We start from the raw sequence: 15,884 nt of genomic DNA, 5'->3' as shown, positions 1-15,884 counted from the left end.
TTTATTTTTTCTTAATTTTTGTCTTTATTTTGCTTTTTAGTTTTTCTTTCAATCAGCTTTCTGAGGCTGAATTCCCTTCTCTCCTGAATAATTTAGAGACTATAATTTTATATATATTAGGCCTCCTGAAGTTGTCCCATAGCTAATACTGTATTTATTTTCCATTGCTTTTTTCCTTGTCTCATTTTCAATAGTTTGTATTTCTTTAAGTTTACTAACCTTTTTTCTTTTGTAGCATCTAATCCACTGTTAACGTAGTCTCTATTTTATCTCAAATATTATCTTTTTTATTTTTTATAGTTTCACTTGAGTCTTATTTTTTTCTCAGACATTGCAGGGATGAAAGAGTCATTTAAATATCTTCTTTATATTAACATACTTATGTTTCCTCTATCTTTGTGAACGTATAAAACATAATTTATAATGCAATATAAATATTCATTATAACTTTTAGTATACTTGCTTATGAATTCTATTTTCAATCTCATTTCTGGATCCCTTTCAGTTATTGATAATTCTCCCCATTTTGGGTCACATTTTCTTGCTTATTTGCATGTCACATGATATTTGTTGGATGCCAGACATTGTGAATTTTGTCTTGTCGAGTAATAGGTATTCTTGTATTGCTTTCATTTCGATATTCTTGTGCCTTGTCCTGGGACACAACTGTCAGTTGGAGCCAGTTTTATCTTTCCTTTCTTTCTTTTTTTTCTTTGAGACAGTCTTGCTCTGTCACCCGGGTTGGAGTGCAATGGTGCAGTTTCAGCTCACTGCAACCTCCGCCTCCCAGGTTCAAGCAATTGTCATGCCTCAGCCACCTAAGTAGCAGGTATTACAGGCATGCACCACCACGCCTGGCTAATTTTTGTATTTTTAGTAGAGACGGGGGTTTTGCCGTGTTGGCCAAGCTGGTCTCCAACTTCTGACCTCAAATGATCTGCCCACCTCCACCTCCCAAAGTGCTAGGATTGCAGGTGTGTGAGTCACCAGGCCCAGCCTATCTTTCCTTACTTTTAAACTTTGTTAGATGTGACCAGAGCAGTCTTTAGTCAAGAGTGATTTTGTCCCACTTCTGAGGAAATACTCTTCTGAGTTCCATACCCAATATTCCATGTATTACAAAGTTTTCCCACTCTGATTGGTAAGAATGTCCACTATGCTAGGCTCTGTTTTTTTTTTGCTTGTTTGTTTGTTTTTTGAGACAGAGTCTCGCTCTGTCACCCAGGCTGGAGTGCAGTGGCGTGATCTCAGCTCACTGCAACCTCCATCTCCCGGGTTCAAGTGATTCTCCTGCCTCAGCCTCCTGAGTAGCTGGGACCACAGGTGCCCACCACCACGTGCAACTAAATCTTGTATTTTTAGTGGAGATGGAGTTTCACTATATTGTCCAGGCTGGTCTCAAACTCCTGGCCTTGTGATCCGCCCACTTCAGCCTCCCAAAGTGCTGGGATTACAGGCGTGAGCCACTGTGCCTGGCCAAGCAGTGCTTTATTGAGTTGTCATTAACCCTGGGAGGAAGCAGCAGAGCTGCCTCTCCATGCTCCAGGAAACCGTGGCTTGCAGGTATCACATGTATCCCATCTCACTTTACAGAAAAGTCCTGAGGCTGGGCGTGGTGGCTCATGCCTGTAATCCCAGCACTTTTGGAGGGCAAGGCGGACAGATCACCTGAGCTCGGGAGTTCAGGACCAGTCTGTCCAGCATGGTGAAACCTAGTCTCTACTAAAAATACAAAAATTAGCCGGGCGTGGTGGTTGGTGCCTGTAGTCCCAGCTACTCTGGAGGCTGAGGCAGGAGAATCGCTTGAACTTGGGAGGTAGAGGTTGCGGTGAGCCGAGATCATGCCATTGCACTCCAGCCTGGATGACAAGAATGAAACTCTGACTCAAACAACAACAACCACCACAACAAAAAACAGTTCTGAAGCTTAATTATATAAAACTACTATACACGAAATTTACATTAGAAAAAGAGAACTGGGTGTAGGAAAGCCGGGCGTGGTGTCCCCTTTAAGCAAAGGTCTCTCCGCAGTTGGGGCATCTTCGCTTCCTCAAGGCAAAACGGCAGATGAACCCAAAGGGGAACAGGATGATGGCCAAGAAGATGCCCAGGAAGCTGAAGCAGTCCTCCAGCACCCCTGACCCTGCAGACGGGACAGCTTCCCACGACCATGATGGAGTTGGCAGGGTACCAGGTGGTGGTCTGGCTGTGGATGTTGTAGACCCTGGGGTGGCGGGTGGGTACCCCTGTGACGAGGTAGGGGTAGGGCCTTGGCGGGGGCTGGCAGGGGTGGCGCCATAGCTGTGCAGGCAGCATGCATAGTTGACCTGGACGGACTCCAGGTTGTAGGCCAGCGGCTGCTTCTGCAGCAGAGGTTTGTGGTCCATGGCAGACCCACTCAGCTCAGTCGGCCCCAGTGGGGACCCTAATCTTGAGGAGCTTCCTCACAGATGTGTGCTGACCAGTACCTGCATAAGGGACGGAGGGATCCACTCACAGCAGATCCGCAGAGTTCTCCTTCCCCCACTCCTCTTCAGCACTGTGTTCTGCAAACCCTGGCTGCATTGGCCTCCCCATACTCCCGACAATGTCTCCTCAACTCATTGACAACCCAGGTATATTCTCTATGCTGTAGTCTGGAAACTCTAGGCAGGAAGCTGGGTCAATCATTAGGCTCACTTCATTTGTTTTCCTGCTCTCAGGGATTACTGCTCTGTTCTGTTATTCAATGTGTGAAAACCATTGTTTCAAATACATATTTTTTGCTGTTTTAGTTATTTAAGGCAAGAGAGTTAATCTGGTCCTGTTACTCCATCTTTTTTACAGAAAGTACTAGGTGTGAGGGCAGGGTTGGGGTGGCAAGTAATTTAGAACTATTTGTCACAAATAAGCATTTTGGCACAACAGCAAAGCTGGTAAGTGCGCCTAATACGACCACTGCTCCCCACCATCAGATATGTGCTTTTTACGCCTTTTAAAGTGGTAACATTGAGCTCATGCACAATTACATAATGCAAAGTACTAGCCATGCTATTTCATAAAAATAAAGAGCAAAAGTATATATTAGCTCCCAAAATTATATTTGGTGATTTATGCTTCAGTGTTTTATCTTACTTCAAAACTACCCAGCCATCTAAAGATTATCTATTAATTAATTCAATTTACTATAGTCCAAAGACTTAATTTAACTAAAGATTTTAGGTATTATGCTTAATCTAACACATTACAAAATATAATTAATGCTGATATAAAAACATGTATCAGAATTATAATTCAGCCAGGCGCAGTGGCTCACACCTGTAATCCCAGCACTTTAGGAGGCTGAGGGGGGTGGATCACTTGAGTTCAGGAGTTCAAGACCAGCCTGAGAAATGTAGCAAAACCTTGTCTTTACTAAAAATACAAAAATTAGCTGGGCATGGTGGCATGTGCCTGTGGTCCCAACTACTCGGGAGGCTGAGTTGGGAGGATCACCTCAGCCTAAGGAGGTTGAGGCTGCAGTGAACTGAGAGTGCACCAGTGCACTCCATCTTGGGTGACAGAGTGAGACCTGCCTCAAAAAAATAAAGAAAGAAATTATAATTCAGTGTCATTGATTGTATTATTTTATCTTTTCAGTATTCTTAAACATTGTGTGGGGTATAATGTTATCTGATCTATAAATAGTATAAGTTTAGGAAGCTCAGATTAACTAGTCTCTTCATTAGAAAACAAACTCAATCTTATTTTTAAAAATTATATGTTTGTATTATACTCCATACTGATAAAATTGAGAAAAGACAATGCTGTTTTTTAAAACATAATCAAACTAATTTGTCTAAGGATTCTGGTGATCTTTGAACTCAGCTTCTTATATCAAAATGCTCCTGAGCAAAACCTTCTATGAGAATACTTTGTTATTTTTTTTTCTTGGCACTTCCTGAGTAGTGTATTACAAGTTTCATTTCTTTATTTTCAAGGACTTCTAGGAACATTAAATTTATATAAACATTTAGTATTCTCCATAAACCAATAAAATCAGAGCTCTTTTTTAAAAAATCATAATCTAATTTATTAATACTTTATACCCTAATTTACTAATATTTCATCTTCCATCCAAAAGAGGTAAAGGCTGTTTCAATTGCAGACACATGGACATCAGAGAGCATGCAGTTCAGTTCTCTAATCTCATCCACAGGTCAAAAGTCAGCTTGGTAACACAATAACACTCTGGCCAGATCTCAAAGAGTTGTTCTCCTTTTCAGTGAGCATTAAATATTGTTTTAATTGGCTTGCATTCACAATAGACAAACAGAAACAAAAAAGACTAACAAACCATATTTTCTGTTTGTCATATTTCACCCAGTGGAAAATAGTTCCTCATCATCCTAAGAGAGATCACCAAGGGGACAGGCAATAAAACCAGACTCTTAATTATTGTTGCCAACAGTGAGGAATTAATTATCAGTCGTGTTCAGAACCCAGAGAGCCTCAGGTTCTCGTATACATAGAGGGTGCCTGATGACCAGTCTGGTAGTGCATTACACACAACTTCCTTGAACATGCTGTAGAAAAAGACATGGCTCACACCACTATTTTCTAAGAACACATGAATATATGAGGTGCTCTCTTGATTATGAAGCCAAGACTGGCCTAGTGGTTCATTAGCAGAGGTGTGCTGTGGCCGGGCCCCACTGGCTGATGAGAGACGATTGTGCTCAGCTCTTCCTAACTCTGCATTCAGTGATGTCACATTGGTAGGTTAAAAGAGTCCATGTTACCAGTATTGATAGCACAGAATTTAATAAATGTTGAAAATCGGCCCCTCCCGCCACCTCAAAGTGAAGCAGCTGTGTTGTCTGGGATGACACCTGAAGTTCTTGGTTTCACAGCCAAGGAAATCAAGGATGTGGACACACCAAGGGTGAAGTTTAGAACAGAAATTTAATAGGTGAAAGAAAGAACAGCTTTCTGCGATAGAGAGGGGTCTTGGAAAAGGGTCGCCTTTTTTTTGCAGTTGAATGCAAAGGCTTTTATAAGAAACCCATGAGGGCTGGGCATCTCATTTGCATAAGGTGCAAACTTCTGGGGGCCCCACCCCATCCTCCTAATGCACATGCAGGCCCTTAGCTTGAGTTACTCTATATTCCTTTGTTCCCCTTACTGTGCACGTGTTAGGGGATAGAATTTTCCATTGCAGGCATACCTGGGCAAGTCACTCGAGTAGCCTTTCTTATCTGTGTGGCTGTGGGCACGTCTTAGGCAAGCCCCCCTGTGTAACTCACTAGTTCCTGAATCTGGGTAATGGAAAAAGAAATGGCCCAAATCACAAATTAGAAAAGACAGATTAATAGAGTTGCCCAACAAAGTAAACAAAAACAAAAACATGGAATGTTAAAAAAAAAAAAAAAGGAAGCAGGGGAACAGTCAGCCAACTCAAACTTGTGTTGCCACATACCTGGATTTCAGCAACCCATAAGGTAAATTTTTAGTCAGTTTAATTGTCTCTGCCAAGTGAGTCTACCTGGACATTTCAGTGAGAACTCCAAACTGGTTTTAAAGTATAAATTGCAAAAACTAGTAACATGACTCTCACATACATATAGAATGAATATGTGTCAAAAAATTTATTCAATTTATCAATGAGAAAGCCAACAAGGGATTCAAGCTCATTCAAAGACGTATAGAAGAAATTTTGCATAAATATAACCAAGGCACCATTCCAAATATATCTGGTCAACCATTAAAAGCATTCTCTCAAGTCTCACTTAGTTTTTGCCCTTCCTAGCACCTTTGATAGCCATCTTGTTATTACTAATCTGGTCCTTGCTTGTTTAATCTCTTGGTAAAAGTCTGTGTCTTCTAGATTACAACAATTCCAGATAAAGATGATGCTAACGCAAGGCTTCTCACACATCCCATCTTCTGACCCAAGAAATAAAGATATCCTGCCTTTCGGTCCCTTAGATCAGGCATCCAGAGATTTTTACACCTCCAGTACTAGGCAAGGCCTACGCCCATCAAATCATCAGGCCATCACACAAACAAGAAGCTCCCCTGCCTCCCTAGAGGCTGACTGCAAGCTCTTATGAGAGAATCCTGTCTCTAAGGTCAATGTTCACTGCCAGCAGGAAGAAGTTACAGAAGAATGACCTTCAGCTGGGTGTGGTAGCTCACATCTGTAATCTCAACACTTTGGGAGGCCGAGGCAGGAGGATCTCTTGAGCCCACAAGTTCAAGACCAGTCCAGGCAACATAACGAGACCCTGTCTCTACAAAAAATAGAAAAATTAGCTAGGCAGAGTGGAGTGTGACTTTGATCCCAGTAGGCTGAGGTGGGAGGACAGCTTCGGCCCAGGAAGTCAAGGCTGCAATGAGCTGTGATCGCGTCACTGCACTCCAGCCTGGTTGACAGAGCGAGACCTTGTCTCTAAAAACAACAACAGCTTACATCTGTAATCCCAGCACTTTGGGAGGCCAAGGCAGGTGGATCACTTGAAGTCAGGAATTTGAGACCAGCCTGGCCAACATGGTGAAACTCTATCTCTACTAAAAATGCAAAAATTAGCCAGGCATGGTGGCAGGTGCCTGTAATTCCAGCTACTCGGGAGGCTGAGGAAGGAGAATTGCTTGAACCAGGCAGAGAGGCAGAGGTTGAAGTGAGCCAAGATCACGCCACAGAACTCCAGCCTGGGCGACCCAGTGAGAGTCTGTCCCAAAACAAACAAACAAACAAAACCAAAAACAACAAAAAAAACTAGCAACAACAACAACATCAACCTTTGTCCTTCATCTCCCTTTAAGATGAAGAATTGTCTCATAAGTAGAGGGGGGATTATGTTAAGGAGGCAAGAGCATAGGAGAGCCAAGGTGACACCATTTTACAATCAACTCCATCTTAAAACCAGCAAGGTGCAGTCCTTGCCAGTGAGAACCCATGATTATAAGATGTTTACAGCTAAAGAAATAGCTTAATAATGTCTGTAAGGACTGGTTCCCAAGACAATGGGTCACATGACCCTACTGATAAGACAGGAGACAGATAAAAACAGGTCACAAAACCCTGCTAGTAAACAACAGGTAGTAAACCTGTTGTTTAGGAGATAGTAAACAACAGGTAACAAGATTCTGCTGCTAAGAGAAGAGACAGTAAAGAAACCAGCCCAAACCAGCCAGAACCAAGAAGGTGATGACAGCAACCTTCACTGCTCATTATACGCTAATTATAATGTATCAGGATACTAAAAACACTCCCACCAGTGCCATGACAATTTGCAAACGCTGTGGCAACGTCCAGAGTTACCCTATATGGTGAGGATAGGGGAGAAACCCCAGGTTTGGAGAGCTCCTCTGCCCTTTGCCAGAAAATTCATGAATAATCCACCCCTTGTTTAGCATATCATCAATAAATTGCAATAAAATAGCCAACTAGCCCCCTCCCACCCTGCTCTGCCTATGGAGCGGCCCCTCTTTTATTACTTTACTTTTTAATAAACTTGCTTTCACCTAAAAAAGAAAAAGTATAGAAGAAACAGAAATATTTATAGTCAATGAAAGAAAGAATGCAAAAATACGATTGCAAAGTTAGATACAAAGTAGTCAATTTCCTACAGGGCCTATTGGAAAATAAATATTTCATCAGCTATGAAAGCTGTAAATAATAGCTGTAATTATTATCTCACTTGAACAATCTTGTTTAAAGAGTCTGTTTCTTGCATCTTTACTTTGTCTGAGCTGGACCCTGGCAAAGAAGAGAAGGAAAATATTCATTCTCACATAGATTCCTACCCCTGAGAAAAGAAAAAAATCAGCTTCTAATAATGTTAATGTTAATTGGGATGTCCTATACAAAAATGGTGTCATAGCTATTTTTCCTTGTAGATGTATCTGGTTTCTGTTATTACCAGTGACTGAGATTATAGAAAAATATGGAATAGACCAGTGTTTATCAAAATTTGAACTCACACACAAAGAATGTGTGAGCTTTAGCAACACTTTACTAAAAGCTGTACTAGTCCATTCTCGCACTGTTATAAAGAACTACCTGAGACTGGGTAATTTATAAAGAAAAGAGGTTTAATTGACTCACAGTTCTGCAGTCTGTACAGGAAGCATGGCTGGGGAGGCCTCAGGAAACTTACAATCGTGGCAGAAGGGGAAGGGGAAACAGGCACGTCACGTCCTACAGGGTTGGAGCAGGAGGAAGAGAGGGGAGATGCTACACACTTTCAAACAACCATATCTTGTGAAACTCTATCACGAGACAGCCCTAGGGAGATGGTGCTAAACCATTTGAAACTACCCCCATGATCCAATCGCCTCCCACCAGTCCTCACTACCAATGTTGGGGATTACAATTCAACATAAGATTTGGGCGGGGACACAGACCCATACCATATCAAAAATTAAAACACTGTTACTTAAGGTGAATCCTTCAATAATGTGATTATAAATACACACTTAAATGTGGGCACTGAAATCACGATAGTTTCTGGCCACAAGATGGTCATTAGAAAATGTAGGGGATAGTGAAAAAAACAGATATATATGAACACATACATATATATATAGTTTTGTTTTGTTTTGTTTTGTTTTGTTTTGTTTTGTTTGAAATGTAGCCCAGCTCTGTCACGCAGGCTGGAGTGCAGTGGCACGATCTCGGCTCACTGCAACTTCTGCCTCCCAGGTTCAAGCTATTCTCCCGCCTCAGTCTCCCGAGTAGCTGGGGATTACAGGCACCTGTCACCACGCCTGGCTGATTTTTTGTATTTTTAGTAGAGATAGGATTTCACCATGTTGGCCAGGCTGGTCTCGAACTCCTGACCTCAAGTGTTCTGCCCACCTCAGCCTCCCAAAGTGCTGGGATTACAGGTGTGAGCCATCGCACCTGGCCCCAAGTGTGTTGCCTTTAAGTGGCGTGTTTTTCCAAAGAGTGAAAGCCTTTTCCAAATTCCAAAGTTTGACATTTGTCCCCTCCTACATGGCTGTTAGAGTCCTGGGAAATTGTTTATTAAATGATGCACAACATATTTTGAGTTTAGATATAAAAAGGAATTAGGTTCTGGACTCAGGTAATTACACTTTTTCCACCTCCATGTCTTTCTGGTGAGACGTTGGAACACCAGCCTATTTATCATGCAGTTAACAGCCTACGAGTCTAAATTTTAATGTGTAACTAGCAGAACAGTGCAAATTTTCTGAAGATATAGGTGAGCATGAGGGGCCCCTCATAATTTGCTGTCTCAGCTCTTCAGTTGTGAAATATTTAGAATTTTTGGGAAAAACTAATGAATGTGGAGGTATGTTGGTGAGGATGTTTTGGAAAGAGGCAAATTGGACATACATCCTGCTTAAGTTCCTATTTAACAAGACAACGATGACCCAGGGAAAATTTTTGGTTGTTGTAATTATTCACCTTTTAAGACATAATAATAGGTGTTAATTTCTCAGGAAAGCCAACCCTGGTTCTAGCCAGATGAATTATTCCACTTGACACTTGTTTATGGCAGTTTTCACAATAGTAATTTAAATAATTACTTATATAATTTTATTTAAAACCAGTCCCCTAAAAAAAAAAAACCTGTCCCTCCATTGTACTGAAGGCAGCAGGAGGTGTAAGACAATGGTATTATCAGTGCCTAGTACAGTGCCTGGCACATAGATGAACCCAATGTTTTTGCAGAATGAATAGACAAATATCAGAAGCATTATAAAATTAATAAAAAGTCTATGAAAATGGCTGTATAAATTGTAAGACACAATATTTATCTTTGTTTTGGGACAGCTTAAAATCTGTATTTATTTATTTATTTATTTATTTATTTATTTATTTATTTATTTATTTATTTTGAGCTGGAGTCCCACTCTGTCACCCAGGTTGGAGTGCAGCAGCACAATCTTGGCTCACTGCAATCTCCGCCTCCCAGGTTCAAGCAATTCTCCTGCCTCAGCCTCTCGAGTAGCTGGGATTACAGGCGCCCGCCACCACGCCTGGCTAATTTTTGTATTTTTAGTAGTGACGGGGTTTCACCATGTTGGCCAGGATGGTCTCGAACTCCTGACCTCAGGTGATCCACCCACCTCGGCCTCCCAAAGTGCTGGGATTACAGGTGTAAGCCACCATGCCCGGCCATTCATACACTCTTATAAAGAGAGCAGCTGCTCCCAGATCTGTCCTATTGGTGCCTTTTAAGGTAGGCTTGTGTCATAATGAGACAGAACTGGAGTGAGATGCGGCTCTTCTTTTGCCTATTTTTTTCTTTTTTTTTTCTTCTCTTTTCAAAACCTCCTTTACACTACTACCTTGCTGACGCTGTACCTGCTAACCCTGAGGCTTTAGTCATAAAAGGAAAATAGCCAGTCCTCTGTGCTCTCATAGTGTCTAACCAGGCCTGTTACTTAAAGAACTCCAGAAACTGTCATTAGGAGAGCCAAACAGCAAACCAAGGTTGTGGAGTGTCCCACCTTGGAAAGCAATGCTGAACAATTGATTTATAGCCTTGTTGCTGCCAGCCAGACCACAGATGGCCCAGTACTCAAGATAACTATGGCAACCAGATATGCTGACCTGCACACTCTAACCCACCCTAGCCTTGCTTACCCTACCCCTGATGTCAATTCCCACACTTTGCCTCATAAAAAATCCCTACTGGCTCTTTTCAGGCTGCCAGCCAGAGAACCCTTGTGCCTCTACTGCCTCCCTTGTGCTTGAGCACAAGCCCCAAAGTAGAGCCTTGTCTGGGAAACGTACTTGGTCCCGTGTTAATTTCCATTACACAGGGAGCCTAAGAGCCTGTGGGTCTGTAACAAAAATTAAATACTTAGGGAGAGAACGCGTCTGAAAACACTTGTTGCAAAATTGAAGCTGCTGGGGCTCTTTCAGGAACCTTCCTTCTCTTCAGCTTATGTCACCCACGCATGATTATTTAAACTAAAGTTTAAACTATAATACCAGCTGGGTGCAGTGGCTCACATCTGTAATCCCAGAACTTTGGGAGGCCAAGGTGGAAGGATCGCCTGAGGCCAGAAGTTTGAGGCTGCAGTGAGCTATGATCATGCCACTGCACTCTGGGTGACAGAGTGAGACCCTGTCTCTAAAAAAATAAAAATACAGCCGGGTGCAGTGGCTCATGCCTGTAATACTAGCACTTTGGGAGGCCGAGGTGGGTGGATCACCTGAGGTCAGGAGTTCAAGACCAACCTGGCCAACATCGTGAAAGCTCGTCTCTGCTAAAAATACAAAAAAATTTTAGCCAGGCATGGTGGTGCACGCCTGTAGTCCCAGCTACTCGGGAGGCTAAGGCAGGAGAATCACTTGAACCCAAGAGACAGAGGTTGCAGTGAGCTGAGATAGCACCAGTGCACTTCAGCCTGGGCAAAAAGAGTGAAACTCCATCTCAAAAAAATAAAAATTAAAAAAAAATTAATTAATTAAATGACATACCAAAATAATTTCTCAAATAGAAACATAATTTGATATCAGGGTTTTGATGATCCACAATATTCAGGAAGGAATGTGATATTACACTTTCTTTAACAGATGGCCAGGCGTGGATCATGCCTGTAATCGTAGCACTTTGGGAGGCTGAGGCAGGAGGATCACTTGACCTCAGGAGTTTGAGACCAGCCTGGGCAACATAGTGAGACCCTATATTTAAAAAAAAAAAAAGTTAAAAACCTGTTAATGAATGGCAATGGCACTACTCAGACTACTAAGATGAAAAAGACAAGCTGCTCTCCAAGAACTTATCAGGTAATGGAGATAGATATGTGCAGAGACCTCTCTAATAGATGGCAGGATTTAATACCTGCTGAAAAATGAAGCAAAGTGTTCTAGAAGGTTAGGAAGGAGAGATATTTGTGCTTTTAGCTCAAGACATTTGATACTTTACTTGCTGAAAAAAACTTGAATAACTTAATTCTGGCTGACATTCACTGAGCACTACCTCCGTGGCAGGTACCATTTTAAGCACTTTATACGTTTTAAGTTATGAAATGTTTACAGAACCTCTTAATATTGGTAGCATTATCATGGTTGTTTTACTGATGATTAATTTGAAGCACAGAAAGGTTAAGCAACTTGCCCAGAGTCACACAGCCAGAAAGTATTAATAGCATAACTGAGATCTGAATCCAGGCATTGCAAGTCAGGACTTTCACCACCATGCTCTGCCAATAAGGAAGAAAGGAAGTTGCAGGAGGAAGTGGAATCAGGGAACTCCATATGAAAAAACTGGTCTTCGTGTTTTGTTTTGTTTTGCTTTTTGAGACAGGGTCTCGCTCTGTTGCCCAGGCTAGAGTGCAGTAAAACAATTACGGCTCACTGCAGTCTCAACCTCCTGGGCTCAAGCGATCCTCCCACCTCAGCCTCCCATGTAGCCACCATCCCTGGCTAATTTTTAAATTTTTTGTAGAGACATGGTTTCACTTTGTCACCCAAGATGGTCTCAAACTCCTGGGCTCAAGCAGTCCTCCTACCGTGGCCTCCCAAAGAGCTGGAATTACAGGCATGAGCCACGAAGCCTGGCCAAGAACTGGTCTTTAAACAGAGTCTCCCTATAAAAGCAGAATCCTATGTTAAAGGAGTAATTCCTTTTATGCAAAATGGCAGGAAAATGTCTGCATCTACAGAAGTCCTACATCATTATTATTTTTCACTCATGTCATAACCTCCACTGAGGGGGTTTATGGGAAATTTGGAACGCCAGTGAAAAGTAAGGTAACAGATTACTGTAATTCACATCACAGTTCTAGACAGTGAACCCCCCGAAGGCATTCCTGAGGTCTCATTCATTTTTGCAGTCTCAGTTCCAAGAGATAAGAAAAACTCTTATATTATGTACACATCTGTGTCAGAGAGTAAGTAACCAGCATTTTCTGATATCGGGCAATCTTTTTATAATAGAATGAAGCTCTGTAAAGTAAAACTTTCTGTGATTGATAGTTCTATATTCTGCACTGCCCAATATGGTCACTAATGGCCACATATAGCTGTGGAGCACTTGAAATGTGGCTTGTGTGACTGAGGAACAGAATTTTAAATTGTATTTAGTTTTAATTAATTTAAATTTAAATAGCCACACATGGGCAGCACGGATTGCTATATGGATTTGAATTCTTCCAAAACCTCTGGTGTGGTTCCAGATAATGGGTGGTGTGTGGACTGGGCAATAAGCCACAGATGGGTCAATGTAGAACAAGCAGGATCTGCTTTTAGTCTGGAAGTGACTGTCACAGCAATTTCCTCAAGCTTAGGAAATATAAGTGGAATGCATAGGTTTGAGAACATATTTAATTCCTGTTTAATTAACTAATTTTTGCCACTTGGGAAAACACTTTTAAAAACAGGCAGCATTGGCCGGGCACGGTGGCTCATGCCTGTAATCCCAGCACTTTGGGAGGTCGAGGCGGGCGGATCACGAGGTCAGGAGATCAAGATCATCCTGGCTAACACGGTGAAACCCCGTCTCTACTAAAAACACAAAAAATTAGCTGGGCGTGGTGGTGGGTGCCTGTAGTCCCAGCTACTTGGGAGGCTGAGGCAGGAGAATGGTGTGAACCCGGGAGGCAGAGCTTGCAGTGAGCTGAGATCACGCCACTGCACTCCAGCCTGGGCGACAGAGCGAGACTCCGTCTAAAAAAAAACAAAAACAAAAAAAAACAGGCAGCATTTCAGACATGCTGCGTCCACAGAAGAATGACCAACCAATCCTAAACCTGGAAAAGATACAGGTTCTTAGTTGGGCTATAGATTTTGAGAGAGATTAGATTGTCACTGTGTTTGTTCTAGAACAGAACAGGCTGCCTATATAATGATGTGAAGGGGCAAGAGCGGTGGCTCATGCCTGTAATCCCAGCACTTTGGGAGGCTAAGCTGGGGCAATCTCTGGACTCTAGGAATTTGAGACCAGCCTGGGCAACATGGAGAGACCCCATCTCTACAAAAAGTGCAAAAAATTAGCCAGGGATGGTGGCATTTGGTCCCAGCTACTTGGGAGGCTGAAGTGGGAGGAACGTTTGAGCCTGGGAGGTCGAGGCTGAGTGAGCTGTGGCTGTGCCCCTGCACCTCAGCCTAGGAGACAGAGAAAGACCTTGTCAAAAAAAAAAAATTAGCCATGAAGGAATTTTCTAGGTTTAGATGTTACCATTGTGTCCATCTCACTCCCCCTAAATTTATACCTTGAAGCCCTAACCACCAATGCAACTGTATTTGGAAATAGAGGCTGTAGAGAGGTAACTATGGTTAAACGAGGTCATAAGGGCGGGGCCCTCATCCTCTGGGACCGCTGTCCTTATGAGAAGAGGAAGAGATCTTAGACAGCTTTCTCTCCACTCACCACAGAGGAAAAGACATAGGATGACACAGCAAGAAGGCCACCATCAGCAAGCCAAGCAGAAAGGACTCGCCAGGAACCAAGGCAGCTGGCACCATGATTTGGGACTTCCAGCCTCCAGAGCTGTGAAAAAATACATTTCTGTTGTTTAAGCTGCCCAGACTGAGGTATTTGTGATGGCAGCCAGGGCCGACTAATCTACATGTTAACCTCTATATTCAAGGATAGCTGAATTCTGCCTTTTTAGCTTTCTAGAATGAACTTTCTGCATTAACACTAAAAATTCAATATGGAAGAACCCTGCTTAAAGCATGGATATGCGGACACACACACACATCCCAAAAAGGCTTTATTTTGGAAATTTCGGAAGTTGGAGAAAAGTAAAATATTATCCACAATTTCACTACTCAGAACCTTCTTTGTTCCTAATTTGGATATTACTTCTGGGGCTTTTCTTCCTGTTGTCTATATATTTGAGATAATAGTATATAATTTGTTTTTATTCACTTAAAACCTCAATTTTTAAATTTAAAGACAATTTTTGTACTATTCTTATGTTATCAGTTTTGGATACTCCCTTTCTTTGAGTCGTACTTCAATGTTCATGGAAGATCAGCTTCTCTGAAGTCTGTGAAGCAGAAATGCCACAACAGCCTTTTGAACTGCCAGAGAGGGCTTTATTAAGTCAACAAAATACTTTCTCAGCTTTGAGTTACTGTGCAGTGGGATTCAACATAGACATGCCACTTGTCTGGATTTTCTATTTTGAGTCTCATGTAAGTTAGAAAAATATGTAAGTTCAACCATTTTCTTTTTATTATATCCTTCACTTATTCTTTTATTTGTAGCCATACATTTTCAAAATTAGAGGAGGTTTTCAGAGTTGGTAGGACCTACAGAAAATCATAGAGGAAGGCATTATAAAGTCTGCTGTGTATGTATGTATGTATGTGTTTTGAGACAGTCTCACACTGTTGCCCAGGCTGGAATGCAGCGTCACAATCACTGCTCACGCAGCCTCAACCTCCTGGCCTCCAGCAATCCTCCTACTTCAGCGTCCCTAGTAGCTAAGATCACAGGCATGTGCCATCATACCTGCCTAATTAAAAAAATTTTTTTTTGCAGAGGTGGGGTCACCCAAGACTTCTTGTTTGTTTGTTTTAGTTTTAGTTTTGTTTTTGAGACAGAGTCTTATTCTGTCACCCAGGCTGGAGTGCAGTGGCACTATCTAGACTCACTACAACCTCCACCTCCGAGGTTCAAGCAATTCTCCTGCCTGAGCCTTCTGAGTAGCTGGGATTACAGGCACCTGCCACCACGCTCAGCTAATTTTTGTATTTTTAGTAGAGACAGGGTTTCACCATGTTGGCCAGGCTGGTCTCAAACTCCTGACCCCACCTCGGCCTCCCAAAGTGCTGGGATTACAGGCATGAGCCACTTAGTCCCGCGGGGTCGCCCAGTGTTGCCCAGGCTGGTCTCAAACTCCTGGGCCTAAGCAGTCCTGTCTCTGACCTCAGCCTTTGAAAGTGCTGGAATTACAGGTGTGAGCCACAGTGCCCAGCTGTAATTTAC

The 15,884-nt window shown here is 42.3% G+C and overlaps 1 pseudogene; it reads right to left on the bottom strand.

Annotated features, from left to right (window-relative positions):
• Nucleotides 1-2,009: 2,009 nt before the first annotated feature.
• Nucleotides 2,010-2,387, bottom strand: LOC101141092 (membrane protein BRI3-like; annotated as a pseudogene).
• Nucleotides 2,388-15,884: the final 13,497 nt, after the last annotated feature.

This window comes from Gorilla gorilla, chromosome 10 (assembly GCF_029281585.2).
Source record: "Gorilla gorilla gorilla isolate KB3781 chromosome 10, NHGRI_mGorGor1-v2.1_pri, whole genome shotgun sequence".
NCBI classification, from domain to species: Eukaryota; Metazoa; Chordata; class Mammalia; order Primates; family Hominidae; genus Gorilla; species Gorilla gorilla.
Note: the sequence above shows the minus strand (reverse complement) of the source record. Positions and strands in the feature narration are given on the sequence as shown.